The 16045-nt window shown below is 42.3% G+C and overlaps 1 protein-coding gene across 4 annotated transcripts in view; it reads left to right on the top strand.

Moving 5' to 3' along the window:
- Positions 1-16045, top strand: part of EVL (Enah/Vasp-like) — a 222810-nt gene that overhangs the window by 125442 nt on the left and 81323 nt on the right. The gene's annotated exons all lie outside the window — the stretch shown is intronic.

Genomic DNA, 16045 nt, shown 5'->3' with positions numbered 1-16045 from the left:
GTATTGCCCAGTGGAGGTCACTTTTATAACCCAAGAGGTTTTAAGTTTCTTCTGTAAGCTTAAAGCCTTTGATCTATAGTATCTGGGTCAAATTCTGCTCTCTGTTATGTGTCTGTTACCTCACTGAAGCACGTGGGTTAACTGAGTGTAGAATGTAACTCTAAATGCTTTGTTATACCATTTATTTTATTTTCCTGCCAAATAATGCTTCAGGCCTCCATTTTCCCTCTGGAAGTGCTTCAGCTCCAGTTACCCGCCACTGAGGCATCTGTGTTAGATTACAGTTTCATGTTACCATCTCACCTCATTGGCAATAGTGGCAGCCATGTTAAATAAATGAAGTAATAACTGAAACATTTTAATAATTTCTGACTAACACAAAACACACTAAAATGCCATTTAAGCTCAGAGCAATGTCACACTCATCTCCTAATGACCCCTGGAGCATCTGGAAGTATGTCTTTTTACTTCATATGCCATGTGGCTGATATTTCTCCCCACAGTTTTTATCTTTCAGATAGATAGATTGATAAATTTAAAAAAATCAACAGAGCAAGAAAATTTGCCCCAAATGCCACACATACTATGTCTCAGAAGGATTGAGGCATACATTACTGCCTTTTTTAGCCCAGGGGATAGTGGGGGGGCTCTGCTTCCATAGGAGACTCCGGGAGGAATTCTGGCAATTCAGCACTTGTTTCCTCTCACCCAAGCCCACCTTTGCAGGACCCAGCACAATTTGATTCTGAATGTCTCCAATACCGGGTCTTATGTTGTGCACATGTGAGGCCCTTCAGTTCAAAGAAGGGCAAAGCCTGAAACATTATTTTAGGTCACATGATAAGATCTCCACCAATTAGATTGTGTTTTGGCAATTGAAAACTGTAATGATGAAGTTGCTGGATTTAGCTGACTTTCCATGATGAACCTGGTTTCCCTCCAAAACTACTTCAGTTTTTCATCTGAAGTGTCTTATGCTTGTTGTCTAGCCAAAGAGCAGTGTTTTTGCGAAGTATGACGTTGTTCAAAGAAGGTGCCTTGGAGATAGGGTACTTTCAAAAATGAGAGGTTTTTGCTTTTGGCTATTTAACTTTAAAATATCTTAAAATAGTTCAGACTAAAAACTCCAAGATTGTGTTCTAAGCTACCTGTCCTCACTGAGGACTAGTGTGTCTAATAGCAATGCATATTTTAGGAAGGAAATTGTTAATGTATTCATTATCAAACTTTGAAACCTTGAAAACTCTGTCAGACCAAATTCTTAGCTGGCCTTCACAAATTCTACTTTTGTGGACACACAGAATTATGAGCATTTGTATTAATAGGCACAAACCCTGCATACACACATCTAAAAACTCTATCACCTGCATGTTGCACAAATGTTAGATTTTGCATATGGGAAAGCCATTAGGAGAAATAGATTTTTCAGTACAAAATCCTAACAGTTATGCGAACATAGGCTTTAATGTTGTTCCAGTGGTTTCTGACTGTAAGATGCAGGAGTGCAGTGTGTGCACACACAATTTTCACACATACAGGTGGAGGCCAGGTACTGAAATTGAGGCCCAAAATCTTTACTGCAAAGTAGAGGTTCTGTTTGGAAATTGTAATCTAAACCTAACGCATGGGGGAAAATGTAGGCACAGTGCATCGGCACCTCCTGCTGCTTGTACTAGACATGGATGTGCTATTTTTAATGTGTGCTTACTTCTTATATCAGCTCCGTGACACTGTTGTTTTGATGCCTGCAAGGCCCAGTGTGGTTTGTTCGAGGTTTTGGCTTCATCTACTATTACCCTCTTAGCTCAAACACCCGCCTATATAGATTACAATTAATCATGAAGACTTGTAAAGAAAACCAGAATATATCATGCTGCTAGCAGATGCAGTTTATTTTAACAGGAGTAAAACTGTAGAAAAAGGCAGAGCTGAGCATCTGCCTTCAAAGCAATGATGTGCTCTCTGAGTGACACATTAATCTTAAATGGAGAGTTTAAGCAATTATGGCAGAGTTTTTCAGCAATAAAAGTAAACTTCTTATGTGGTGCTGACTTTTGAATAAATTAGGAGAAATATCAAATACATTAACAGACCTGAACTACAAGGGAAAAATATAATTGAATCCTCCAGTCTCTTTCCCTGTGCATGCCGTGAAGCTGCTATCTTCAGAAAAGCACCAGGACTGTGCAGTAAAATTCCACAGGGCTTGCCTTGTTGTGCAGAGTGAATGTCATTGTATGACAATGAGTTTCTGTTTTTTTTTTTTAAAGACACCTCTCTCCCATAGATCAAATGGGTTATTTAATGCTCCAGGCTGTCCAGGTGTTTCTTCAGAAAGTACACAATGTGGGGTGAATTTTCAGACTGGCATATAAGGAAATACTAAACCAAAACCCCAGAAAGCAACTGTTGGGTTCAAAATCTAGACCTAAACTTGCACCTGGCTCTTCGTTCTGTAACAGTTGGTAACAGCCCTCTGGATGGGTTATGTGCACCTGGTACTTCTTGATTTAAACATATGAGCAACTCCCACTGTACTTAAAGGACAAAGCCCTGTAGCCAACTCATAAACCTCTTATGTGGACCAGCCTCTAGAAGAGGACAAAGATCAACACTGTGCTAAGGGGGGTTACACGTTGAGATAAGCTCATAGATCCTCAAAATCTGGGAAAGTTGAGACAAAAATCCTAATCTGAATTTTGTGCCTGGCGCTTAGTTCTGTAATGGGTGAAATCAGATGCTTAGATACAAACTCCAAGGTTTGTGTCATATTAGGTGTGAATGTAATTCACAGTATTATAATGGGAGCTGTGTGCTTAATCCTTCCGTTCAGCTCCTTCAAAATGTACAGCGGAGTGTGCTCAGTGGGTTACAGCTAACTGTTCATGGCAGTAGCTGTGTATGGTAGGGAGCATGCTACAAGCATTCTATCCAACACCTGTTCCTAACAAACACCATCCAGCCTTCAGAATTGTTGATTGTTGTCAATCTGAATCATGATTGTTTACTTGTCAATGCTTTTATACGCCTCGTTATTTTGATTTCCTTATGTCTCTCTTTATTCTATTCTCCTTCAGCTTTGTGCTAGAAAATAAAAAGCTAGTCCTAAGCATCCGGCAACATTAGAACAACTGATACCATTGACTTGCGCATAACTACTCCCATGCTTAATGTTGTTAGTGGCACCGTTTATTAAGGCCATTAGGATGACAAACGGGTCCCCATTAAATGAATGCCGTTCAGGAGCATCCACTTCATAGAGAGAAGTCAAACTTGTTTCCTGGCACGAGTTACATCGTGCAATTACTGCCCCTGGCTGCTGCTCCTCATTCAGAGCACAGGTGTTCAGTCGGCAGAGGGGAGCACCCCTTCTTACCCAACTCCAGACATCCTATGAGGAGTATTTCACATCATCCCTGCCCTGGTTCTTGAATACATATCGTGCCATCTGGCGCTTACAAATAGACAAATCTCTGACCCGTAGAGATTTACAAATCTCTGACCGTTAGAGATTACAGCCTGCATTAGATCAGGCACGCAACAAAACCCAGCAGCAGAAGACAGTGGATAGGGCAGGGAGGTGATGGAGGGAAGATATCAGCAAGCAAATTAATCTCTGGCACAACTGGATAGATTTCAGTGGAACTACAACCATAGATGAATTTAGCTTGAGAAGTGTAGTTATTTCCACAATGTGAGGCTAAGCCTTTAGGCTCAGCTGTGCATAGGGGACAGCACATGGCTGCTCTGCCTGAGGAGAGGAATCAGAGAGTCACATTTCCTTCCCTACTCCTTTCTTGCTCTGGAGAAAAGTAAGTTGCTGGTGGTGGGGGCTTGCAGGTGGATTCTCAGGAATGCAGTCTTTTCTCTCCTCCCCATCCCACAGCACCCCAAAGCTGCAGTCAGAGTAGATTTTGTGGGAGCCACATGGGGAAATTGAGGGTGTGGCTTTACTGCCGTGTGACTGTGGTTTCACATCTTTATAATTTGGGACGCCAAGGGGCTTTCTGGTTTTAATAATTCAGTATCATTTGGAGAAAAATGGAGACTCTGGTTTATTTTTGGTGCTGCCTGATAATTTATATAGAATAGGAGTACTCGTGGCACCTTAGAGACTAACAAATGTATTTGAGCATAAGCTTTTGTGGGCTACAGCCCACTTCATCGGATGCATGTAGTGAAAATTACAGTAGGAAGATGTATACGCGCGCGCATACACACACATGAGAAACAATAGGTGTTACCATACACACTATAAGGAGAGTGATCAGTTAAGGTGAGCTATTATCAGCAGGAGAGAAAAAGAACCATTTGTAGTGGTAATGAAAATGGCCCATTTCCAGCAACTGACAAGGAGATATAAGGAACTGTGTGTGGGGGGGGGGGGGGTAGTTTTACTTTGTGTAATGGCCCTACAGTTCCTTACATCTCTTTGTCAATTGCTGGAAATGAGCCATTTTCATTACCACTACAAACGGTTCTTTTTCTCTCCTGCTGATAATAGCTCACCTTAACTGATCACTCTCCTTATAGTGTGTATGGTAAAACCCATTGTTACATATTCTCTGTGTGTATATATATTTTCCTACTGTATTTTCCACTGTATGCATTCGATGAAATGGGCTGTAGCCCACGAAAGCTTCTGCTCAAATAAATTTGTTAGTCTCTAAGGTGCCACAATTACTCCTGTTCTTTTTGCAGATACAGACTAACACGGCTGCTACTCTGAAACCTGATGATTTAGTATTTTTTGTATGTTATGGGATTGCGGTTTTCTTTTTGATGCAAGTATCCGGAGCTTTCTGATAGGTGCCCCATCCCTGTTGTTTTACAAAGGTGGAGAATCAACAAAATATTTCTATTTCTGAATTTAAATTCTATCTGAGCCATGTTGCTGGAGGGCCTCGTGGGTGGAATGTGTGCTAGAGAGAACTGGTCAATGGAAACACAAGATCAGGCTGTCCTGAGCGTAGGGGGCTGCCGGCAGAAAGGCACAAGAGTGGGAGAATGGGTCAAAGGGAGTGACTAGGGAATGACTTTCACAGTAGAAAGCAGGTTTCAGGGTAGCAGCTGTGTTAGTCTGTATCCGCAAAAAGAACAGGAGTTCTTGTGGCACCTTAGAGATTAACAAATTTATTTCAGCATAAGCCTTCATGGGCTACAGCTCACTTCTTCGAATGCATAGAATGGAACACACAGACAGAAGATATTTATACATGCAGAGAACATGAAAAGGTGGAAGTACCCTTACCAACTGGAAGAGGTATGCCTTACACACACACACATAGATAAATATATATCTCTATATACAGTACAAAGTGTGTAGTTTCAGCTGACTACCTTCTGGCACAGATCAGCACGTAGCACAGAGATGGCTGCAACTCAGTTTACCAATAAACTTTGCATGGAGGACATGTTTTGGCAATGAGTAGGGATGTTCCTTGCTCCTGTTTTTCGATTAGAAGCTCTGCTGGCAGCTCTTTTTCACCATTCCGTGTAGGTCATTTCACATGTACCTTTCCAGCACCCTTTCCCCAGAGAGTTTTCAGAATTTGGGATCCCTTTTGCTCCCTCGTCTTTTCAGCATGACTCCTCTTCCTCTGGTGTTGCACTCTGTTCCAGGAATGGCTGGTGACGTAGGAGTATAGCTGGTAAAGCACTTTGGGATCCTGAAGAAGGAAAGGCTTGCTATCAATATAAGATATTAATCTATCAGGTTCCATGTATACTGGCAAAAGTGCAGCCTATGACACAAAATCTCTCCCATTCATGATGCACCTATCAGCATGATACCTGAATACAGATTGTGGTGCATATGACTCTAAATGAAATGAGATGCATGTGTGTCATAGGGTAGCCGGTCCCTGTGGATAGACTAAACCCAACACCCCTGAATGAGAGCAGGTGAGTCCAATCCAGCCAATTAAGGAGGGCTAGGCTACACCTGAGTCTATAAAGGGCAGCTGGAGGAGGGATTGTTTGAGACAGGCTGTGCCCTGGGAAGAGAAAACCATACCAGAGTGGAGGGTACTGCGGTGGGTCCCCCGCTGCTGTTCCAGAGGAGGAGTAGAACTGGTCAAGATTAGGAACTTGCCAAAGGTTCCTAAGAGGAATGAAGCAGAAACCTGAAAGCCAGGAGTTAGATAAGACTGTTTTTCTATTTGTTTGCTGACTTCTGCTAAGAAAATAAGGGTATGTCTACATCTACAATTTTGCAGCGCTGGTTGTTACAGCTGTATTAGTACAGCTGTATAGGGCCAGCGCTGCAGAGTGGCCACACTTACAGCAACCAGCGCTGCAAATGGTGTTAGATGTGGCCACACTGCAGCGCTGTTGGGCGGCTTCAAGGGGGGTTCGGGGAACGCGAGAGCAAACCGGGGAAGGAGACCAGCTTCGCCGCGGTTTGCTCTCGCGTTCCCCGAACTCCCCTGCAAACCGCAGGGAAGGAGACCTGCTTGCTCGGGGATTCGGGGAACGCGAGAGCAAACCGCAGGGAAGGAGACCTGCTTGCACGGGGGTTCGGGGAACGCGAGAGCAAACCGCAGGGAAGGAGACCTGCTTGCTCGGGGGTTCGGGGAACGCGAGAGCAAACCGCAGGGAAGGAGACCTGCTTGCTGGGGGGTTCGGGGAATGCGAGAGCAAACCGGGGAAGGAGACCTTCTTGATTACCAGAGGCTTCCTCAGGTTTGCTGGGATACCTGCTTATTCCACGGAGGTCAAGAAAAGCGCTGGTAAGTGTCTACACTTGATTACCAGCGCTGGATCACCAGCGCTGGATCCTCTACACCCGAGACAAAACGGGAGTACAGCCAGCGCTGCAAACAGGGAGTTGCAGCGCTGGTGATGCCCTGCAGATGTGTACACCTCCTAAGTTGCAGCGCTGTAACCCCCTCACCAGCGCTGCAACTTTGTGATGTAGACAAGCCCTAAACTTCCTTGCAAGAGACTGGCATGGCAGCACATAGATTAGACCTGGGGTGATGGTTGTCCCGATGACCATGTGCTTTTTATTTTTTGCAGTATTTCAAATAGTTATCAGTCAAATCAATTTAAATTAGAACTGTTCCAAGTAGTTGGGAATATTTCTTAATACCTGTATTTCAATGACAGCAAAAGCCACTGCCTGCATTTTAAAGAACAGAAAAATTAGAGAGTCAGCCCTATGCATAGACCTATATCCAGTGCCATCACTGCTGTGGTAGATAACATTGCCCCAAGACTTTTCACTACAACAAAAGACACATAGTGCGGGAAGACAAAAGACTTCATCTTCATTACAGTGCTGCATAATGCATCAATAATGGAGCGTGTCAGCCACAGAACATAAATCTACGAATCAAGACCCATTTGCCGCAGGCTAGGAGAAGTTCATAGCTGATGACATTTCTTCCTCCCTAACAAGTTTGCAAACCTCTGTGGAATAAAGAGTTGCCTGCCCCGCATCACCCCACTGATGACATTAAGTGCCAGGCTGGTCTTCTGTATTCTGAGAGGTGGATACGCCTCAGAAATCTAAGTGGGATTCTCCTCTGCATGCGTAGGAAGCAGTATGCCACCTCATGCCCTCCACTGGACCTTCTTCCTTGTTTGCCCCTTCCTCCTAGAAGAGGACTAGAAGCATGGTGGGTACCAACTGAGCACCAACTCCTGCATAGCTAGTAGTGACATCACCCACTGCTTTCAGCCAACAGAGGGATTACCCTTGAGAATTAGCCCTGTGTGTACGTGTTACCCATTGGTAAGTGTGTGTTACAGTTCCCCCCCATGCCCAGTCTGTAGAGAACAGATGTCTGTTAAACCCACTAGCTACAGAGTTTTGACTTTTTTAACTTCAGCTGTGAGAATTCATGCTTTGAGCTCTGGAAGTCCCCAGTTCGATACTTGGCGTGCTGGCCAAGATGATGGCTGCATACAAGCCCACTGTCTGTGCTTCCCAAAGAGCCACTTCCTCCCTCCTTGTGGTAGCACAGAGAGTCACAATGCTCCTTTGCAGCATCCATGAGTGTGCAAAACCTTCTAAGTAGATGGACTCCTCAGTGCCCTCTTCACTGTGTCAGTGGATACATGGCCTTTTCACTGCATATGCACCTTCATACTTCATCTCCCTCATCTCATGATTTGACCTAATATTAATTAAAATGGATTTTAAATATCAATTAGACCATTTTTGGAGTAGGTGGAGGAAGAGGTGTGTGCTTTAAACATTCCATCTGCAGCTAACCCAAATTTTGTAGGACTTGGCTAGAGCAGGAGAAGCAGAGAGGGAAACTGATTAATGTAGTGTGTGTTATCTTGGCTCAAGAGGAGTGAAAGGCAGGATGTAAGGAAATGGTATAAATAGTGAATTGGTAAACTAGAGCTGAAGAATCCTTTGAGCCCCAATGCTCTAAATGTTATCAGTATTCTCACATCAGGGAACATCAGAGTGTCAGCTTAATTTTTCTGCTGTTGAAAGGTGGACATCATTTACTTGGTTCAGTAAGCTGTGGCGGAAAGTTTTCTCCTGTGTACTTGATAACTCTCTATTTTGGGGCAGCAGAGATCTTTACTGTAACAGAAGTTCAGCACCCCCTTGCTGCTTTCCACAGGACTCCTGCATTATCGTGCTTTAAACCAGCAGCAGCAGAGCTACTTTAACATATCTAGAACAAAGGCTTTCCCGTCATCTTTGAAAAGCATAACAAATCTAACGGCTCTGTACTCCCTTATCTTCTGCAGTGTCTGAAAACCACTTTAGGAAGGAAATTGAGTCTGAAAATGAAAAAGTGTTGAGAGAGCTAAGAGAGACTGAGGCATGTGGAGAGAAAAAGGAGAGTGGTACATGTGAGACTCTCCAGCTCCGTCACCCCCTACCCTGTTTACATTCCAGAGAGGTGTACAAACTGGTGAAATTCCCAGAGTTCAGGAACAAAAAGCGCTCCCCCCCTGGATTTTCCACTAGTCCCGATAAGTGACAGAAGTATTTGAAGAGCATGAGGATTTGGGAAAATATCCATCAGGCCTTGTGAAATGTAGTATTTGTTTGTTAATAGCAATCTAATCTAGGTTTTAGTTCCTGATTCCGTGGAGGACACCTACAAACTGTTTCCTTCACGAATGTGCTTCCTAGACTCACTAGTGATGACTTCATTTGGGGTTAATTTGACCTATAAATCAACATGTTCTACATTAAGCATCTACCATCTTGTTATGTGGGGCTAGATTATGACTTCACACAAGGAATAATGTGGAAGTTCCTTCACCCCAGGAGGCATTGTGAGACAGAGACACTCTTCTGAGTCATTGAGTCACAATCCCTCTCCTGCTTCTTCCTGGCTCCGCATGAGAGGGTGTGATGGGCTCCCCAGGTTACAACCTGCATCTGTGGGACCACTGTGCCTCCTTAACTCTCTAGCCTGGGTTGTCTCTCACAAAGCTAGACCAGTGACAAGCAGCAAAACCTGTCCAGGTGCTGTGATCACTCAGCCATCAACAGGTGTAGCTACACACCTACCTAAATTGCATGGATACTCTGAGCCACTCATGAATCATACAGAGAGAGGCACCAGCAAATCACCCCAGAAATATACTATCTTGCACTGCTCAGGAGTCCCTTGGACAGTGCAGAGTCATTCATAAGTTCACTACTACTTCAAAGTAAAGTGGACATATACCAGCCTTTGTAATCTGAAGTGAGATTCCCCAAGCATTTCAACCAAAAACACACTGTTTTAGGTGAAACAGATTTATTAACAACAGAAAGATAGATTTTAAGTGATTATAAGTAGCAGGCATAGAGATCAAATTTGGTTACCTAAGAAATAAAAATAGAAGTGCAGTCTAAATTCTAACTTTAACAGACTAAGCAAGCTTTGACTCAAGAAGTCTATCACCCTAACAGATGTTACAGGCAGCTCACAGTTGCTCAATACACAGTCTGGATTCCCTTCCAGCCTGGACCAATCTCCCTAGTTCAAAATCTTTGTCTTCCAGACTGTTTTCCAGGTGAGATGTGTGGGAGAGAGGTCAAGTGATGATATCACTGTCTCTCTTTTATATTTTCTTCCAGCTGCTAGAAAGACCCTGGCTGTGATGTGGGGTCAGACAGTCCTCAATGCATACGTGCCCTCTCTGAGAAGCTTCTGGAATAGTGGTTTCTTCTTGATGGGTCATTAACCCCTCTCTGGCCAATGATAGCTGCTCCTTCTGAAAGGCTGGCTGAGAGTATTTCCCAACCTCACAGCTTATTTCAGCAACACGTATAGCAACACTTCATATCTTCATATATAATGATACCACATACAATTCAACAGGATATTACAGTTCAACAGATCAGGACTTCTAAAATGATACCTCACAAGGCATGCATTGAACAAAACATATCATCATCATATGACAGTGGTGAATATAGGGGATCTGGGGTGCTATGTTGAGATACAGCGTGTCACAGAGGGGTTGTCCTATTCCATCAGGAATTTAGTTCCACCCTCCCACCATGTTGCTCAGCTACCCTAGTCAGTGAGTAGGGAGGTTGGACCCAAGACTCTGCCCAGTCGCTGCTTGCTTGCTCCAGAGAGGGAATAAACAGGGGAATACCTCCACTTCCTCCTGTGGGCCTGAAGCCAAGGTCCAGATAGCAAGGTGAAAGGGTTCAGCAAGACTTCTACTCCCTTGTGCAGGCATATAGTCCCGTCCTCAGTCTAGCCCTCTTTCAGACAGAGAAAATCATGTAGTTTTTGTTGTTGAGAAATAATTTGGTATATGCAGAGGGAGACCATAGGTTTTAGGGCCTGATTCTGCAACTGTCGCTCAGGCTGAGTAATGGTGTGCAATGACGGCAAAATTGGGCTCCTAGACTGGGATCTTCAAAGGAGTCAAAGGGAGTTAGGCACTGAAATACCATTGAAAACTTAGTTGGTTCTGGTTGCCGATTTCCCTTGAGTGCCCCTGAAACTTTCAGTGTCAGTATTTAGTTGCTTCTTTGATTCATCTCATTTCTGCTCTTAGCTACATTATGGTTGGAATCCTCATCCAAGTCTCTCTAAAAATCTGCAGCATAGAAGAAACAAATTACTTTCCCTGATGCGAACTGTAGGCTTCTCTTTCCTTTCTCAGTGGATTTAATCTGGTGTGTTGAGTCTCAGCACTGCCATTTTGGCTTGGTGATAATAGACTGGGAGATGTTTGTTTATCGGACACCAGATTTCTTTCAGAGAAAGAGAAATTGATCCTTGAAATAATTTTGATTTTTAAAACCTCTTTCAGTTTTATGTTCACTTGTTACCATCCTTATTTAACTGTTTGGATAATCAATATTCTCTGGTGGCTCTAGAAGAATGTGACTCATTTCAGTAAGCACAAGAATTAGTTTAACAGGACAGGCATTTTATTTTTATCTTTTTCTTTGGCCCTGGTCTGTCAAATGTGCTTTCATTCAAAATGGAACCATGTTTTATTTAATTCTGTTCCTAAAGATACATTGTCCCTCCCCCCCTTTCATTTTTATTGGTATTTTAAAGTCTTTTAACATTAAAAATGTGAAAAGAAAATTCTGTGACACGGCTGTCACCGGTTAAATGAGAGGAAAACAATAAAAAAAATGTTGACAACATAGTGAATTTATGTGCAGCGTGATTGTAGCCATGTTGGCCTCAGGATATGAGAGAGACAACTCATATCCTGGGAGCAACACAGCTGCAACCGCAGTGCACGTAAATTCACTATGTTGCCAACAACATTTTGAGGTAGTATCTTTTATTGGATAAGCTTTTGTTGGTGGAAGGGACAAGCTTTTGAGCTTCACAGAGCTCTTCCTTAGGTATGTAAAAGATGATGACTGTCCAAGCTCAGTAAGAGGTGGGTCAGATTGTTAAGCAGAAAGGCCTTACACATGCTGTAGGGGACCACTTGAAATAAAGTGGACAATTAAGGATTAGCAGGCGGTCTAGGGGGTAGTAATGAGCCATAAACTCAAGGTCTCTCTTAAGTCCATGGTTTTTATCAGGGAGTCAGACATTGGCACATGCTGGCCCACATTTTCAATGATCCTCAACAATTTCCTGGAACAGTAGTGAGTACACACACAAATGTGTTCGTGTATTGTGCACAGATCAAGTTTTTACTTCTCTGGCTACCAAATCTCAGCAAGCAGATGGCTCTTTGCACATGCAAATAGCCTGCTCTGTGTTGCCAAAAGAAAGGTGCCTGCAAATTTTAAAAACAAAGTTTAGGAAGCCTATTGAAAATTTGTTCCTGAGATGTTTCTTCCATGTAATCAGAATAAAAGTGATAGTATTCTGATCTGTCTTTAACCCTGCTTTGATAGGTACTTTAGTCACTGGACAAAAGACAGTGTCTTTAGCATACTTGAGTTCAGTACAAGATGTGTTCTCAGTCAAAACACTCCCCGCTTGGGAGCACAGAGTCAACCAATGACATAGGTAATGATGCAGTTGAAGAGTTATGGCCCAACTATGCAGCCCTCTCTTACAACAGACTCAATTGAGAGGAAAAATTTCCTGTTTGACTCTAACTGTGCTGAATGAATCACCATATGCTGCCTCTGCACAGCACTTTCTGCACCTGGCTGTTACCCATGGAGAAGTCACAACAATTCTATTATTTGCCTTCCTATATGGAGAGAGAGAAACACTCCCTCTGTGTTCTCATGCATCTTCATACTCTTCGTCACATTAAGCATCCTGGGTTGCCACTGAGCTTTTTTGCCTGACAGACGTGTTATAATTCTGCCTCTTCAACATCTATTTTAGATAGAAGTAGTTAAGTGGGTGATGAAATTGAAAGTAAAACCCTTCTTAAATACTTAATGACACTGCCTCCCCAATTTGGGTGGATTTGCAAATGGCAGCTCATCTCGACATACGCATTAGCAGTATAGGTAAAGGTCTTTCCTCAAGGGTTCCTAATTCAATTAGTTTTGTTAACATGCATTTTTTTTTAATTTTAAGGAGGAGTAGATCCTATTGGCAAATCACCACGAGCCATAAAGCACCAAATGGCAAAGTCACATCCAAAGCACAATGCCCTCAGTGCAGAAGTGCACATTTAAAATCTGACAGGCCATCAGTGTCTTTGTGGTAATGTGTCGTTGTCAACAGAGCACTGGATTGGCACTTGGGAGACCTGCTTCTGTTCCCCAGCTCTGCCAGTGGCCTGATGGGTAATCTTGGGCAACTCATGTCCCTCTCTGTACCTCAGCTTTTCCTTCTGTAAAGTGGGGATAATGATACTGACCTCCTTTGTAAAGTGCAACTTACCAAATGACTGGGAACGACTCTTTGGGGCTGAAAGTGTACATAATGCCATAGTGCAGATCCTCCCAGATAAACACCCAAGTTAAATTGTTATGAAAATTCCTCCAAAGAGTGGAGTATTAATTGGCGCCTGTGTAAATGATAATTGAGTGCTAGCTGGCAATTTAACTAGCTGCCCTAAGAAAGGGGCCTTGTCTGCATACCTGCACTGTCCCTCAAGCAAACCAGGACATGAATTGTGACTCTGAGAGTCAGTTAATTTCCTGATTTCCCCCTTGATTTAAGGAGGTAATCCATTAGTGGCCTCTGCCAGTGCAGATTACTTGTGCTTTTGCCATGACTAACTGTGCTGGTTGGCACATATAAGGGAGATGGAGAAAAATTAATGCAACTTGTGCTTCTGAGTTATTTATGTGCTTTTGAAAATCCCACCCCAAAGCTACAATGGTACAAAGCTAGATGAGAAACCTTATTTAAATAACCTGGAACATCAAACTGCAGGAATGGAAAACCATGTGACACATTGAAAAAGCCTGTCAAGGCCATTATAGTTAGTGTGATCACTGGTTTAACTTAATTCACAACCTGTTAAAAGAAAATAATGCCCCAAATATAAAATTGAGATTTGGGAAAATCAAACCTATGCACATAGTGTCTTGGTACTGGGATCATACGAAAACATAGGAAAGGGAATTTTGAATAGTTTTATGGACAACTGTTAGATGAAAATATTCAGTTTATATGAAGAGAGAGAGAAAATTCTGTATGGTTAAGAGCACCTAAAATAGCATACAAGAGTCTGGCAAATTACGTAGATTTAAATAGTTGGACTGTAAGAGTAAAGAAAAAGTACTGAAACATATCTGAGAACAAGGGAAATAGCATCTACATTCCAGCAAATTATTTTCTTCTCAGTTTTCAGCTTCTGTTAACAAAGAGCACAACTTGGATACTCATGAGAAATATGTTCTTAAATGAAGGGGGTGGAAGCCGCAGTTTGTACCCAGCAAAGTGTCACATACCAGGAAATCATACGTGAAATGCTGGTGGTGTTGAAGCCAATGGGTATATTGCCATTGGCTTCATTAGGGACAGGATTTCACCCCGTTTTGTGGGATGGAAGCAGCAGAACAGTTTCTGGATAAATTCAAACTTGTATCCAGAGATGTCTCCGATTTAGACAGAGATAATAAATAATAGTAAGGGGAAATAGCCATTCTTTATTTTCAAAGGAACTTTTTGCTTTGGAAGTTGTGCTATACTTAGGAAAGGCAATTTACATTATTAGGCCAACAGAGAATTATAATTTTTCAAGCTAGAATTCAGCTAGTAAGCATTTCCCTTGCAAAAGTGGACTTTGGATTATTTTGTTGTTTACAATTTAACATAAAATATTAGTATTGTACTCGGTTACTCTCTTGAAGTTAGATATTTTGAATCCTTCTGTAAAACTTTGTTGGAGCAAATAATTTGCTGAATTGTATTTATTTATATTAAATACTGATGTCCAAACTGATAAGACTCATATATTCCATATTATGTTGGTAGGATGCGGTTTTGTACCCACTAAAGATCCAAAAAATAAAATAAAAAAATTAAAACAAAAGCCACGCTCATCTAAGGATCACTGGCAAAAATATCCTTTCAATAAATTGGACCTGATCCAAACCCCATTGAAGTCCATGAAATGACTCTTCTTGGCTTCATTGGGCCTTGGATAAGGATCCTAGGGAGCACTCAAATCCAGGAACTCAAAACCAGAAATGGAATATTGTTATCTTTTCTTTAACTAGAAAAAGATACAGTCAATGGCAAAACTTCCATTGAGTTCAGTAGGGCCAGGATTTCACCTACAGGATCCAGTCCTGAAGTCTTTACCAGGCAAAACTCCAGAGCCTCAGGATTTAGCCCATACGTCTGATTTTCATGAACTGTTGAGTACCTGTGGATCTTGGAATGAGCTAAGATCTGTGGTTTGTTTGGACTCCACGGCCCCATATATAATATAAGAAGTTGTACTTGTTTTCCTCTACGTCTGTTTGTCTTTTTGGGCTCCCTCTTGTGAGTAATTTAACCTGGAAATTATTGTGTGTGTATCTTTTCGTAAATATCTAATACAGTTCCAGATATAAATTTCATCATGAGCACAGCAATAAAAGGGGAAAATACGAACAAAGTGCATCCACTAAAGGGAAAAGAAACTTAGAATAATTATTTGCTGTATTGTCTTTGCTTTATTTTGGTTCAAGCCCATCCTCCAAATTGTTACTAGAGAGGACATAAAGCGATTAAATAAGCCCACCTTTCAAACATAGACACCACAATGCATTGCCCATGTCTTCTTGCATTTAAGGCTCAATTGGGAGTACCTTTAAGCTCCCCAAACTCTCATTGAAGTCACTGAGAAAAGTTGGGTGGGCAAGGACTGCAGAGCTGGTCCTTAAATTAGCAGTTCAGGCCACTGGTGCACAAAGCAACTTTAGTTAAGGAACTAGATTATCAGAGTGGAATTTGTACTGCTAGACTAAGTAGAATCCAACAGCCCCACAAGTCATGGAGTAGGTTCTGCTCCTCACTCTGTGAGCATTCAGAACACCAACTGAGTAAAATGATAGAGTGCCTGCTCGACTTTGGAGAAGATTTACAATGTTAGCAGTCTCAATTTAGCTTCTTAGGCAAAGGCAAGAACATAAGAATTTTCATAGCTGGAAATTTCAATAATCAGTCTGGTCTGATATCCTGTCTCTAACGATGGTCAGTATTGGATCCCCAAGAGAAAAGTGTAGAATCTC

This window comes from Gopherus evgoodei, chromosome 4, assembly GCF_007399415.2.
Source record: "Gopherus evgoodei ecotype Sinaloan lineage chromosome 4, rGopEvg1_v1.p, whole genome shotgun sequence".
NCBI classification, from domain to species: domain Eukaryota; kingdom Metazoa; phylum Chordata; order Testudines; family Testudinidae; genus Gopherus; species Gopherus evgoodei.
The sequence above is the reverse complement of the archived record's forward strand: the minus strand, read 5'-3'. Positions and strand labels throughout refer to the sequence as shown.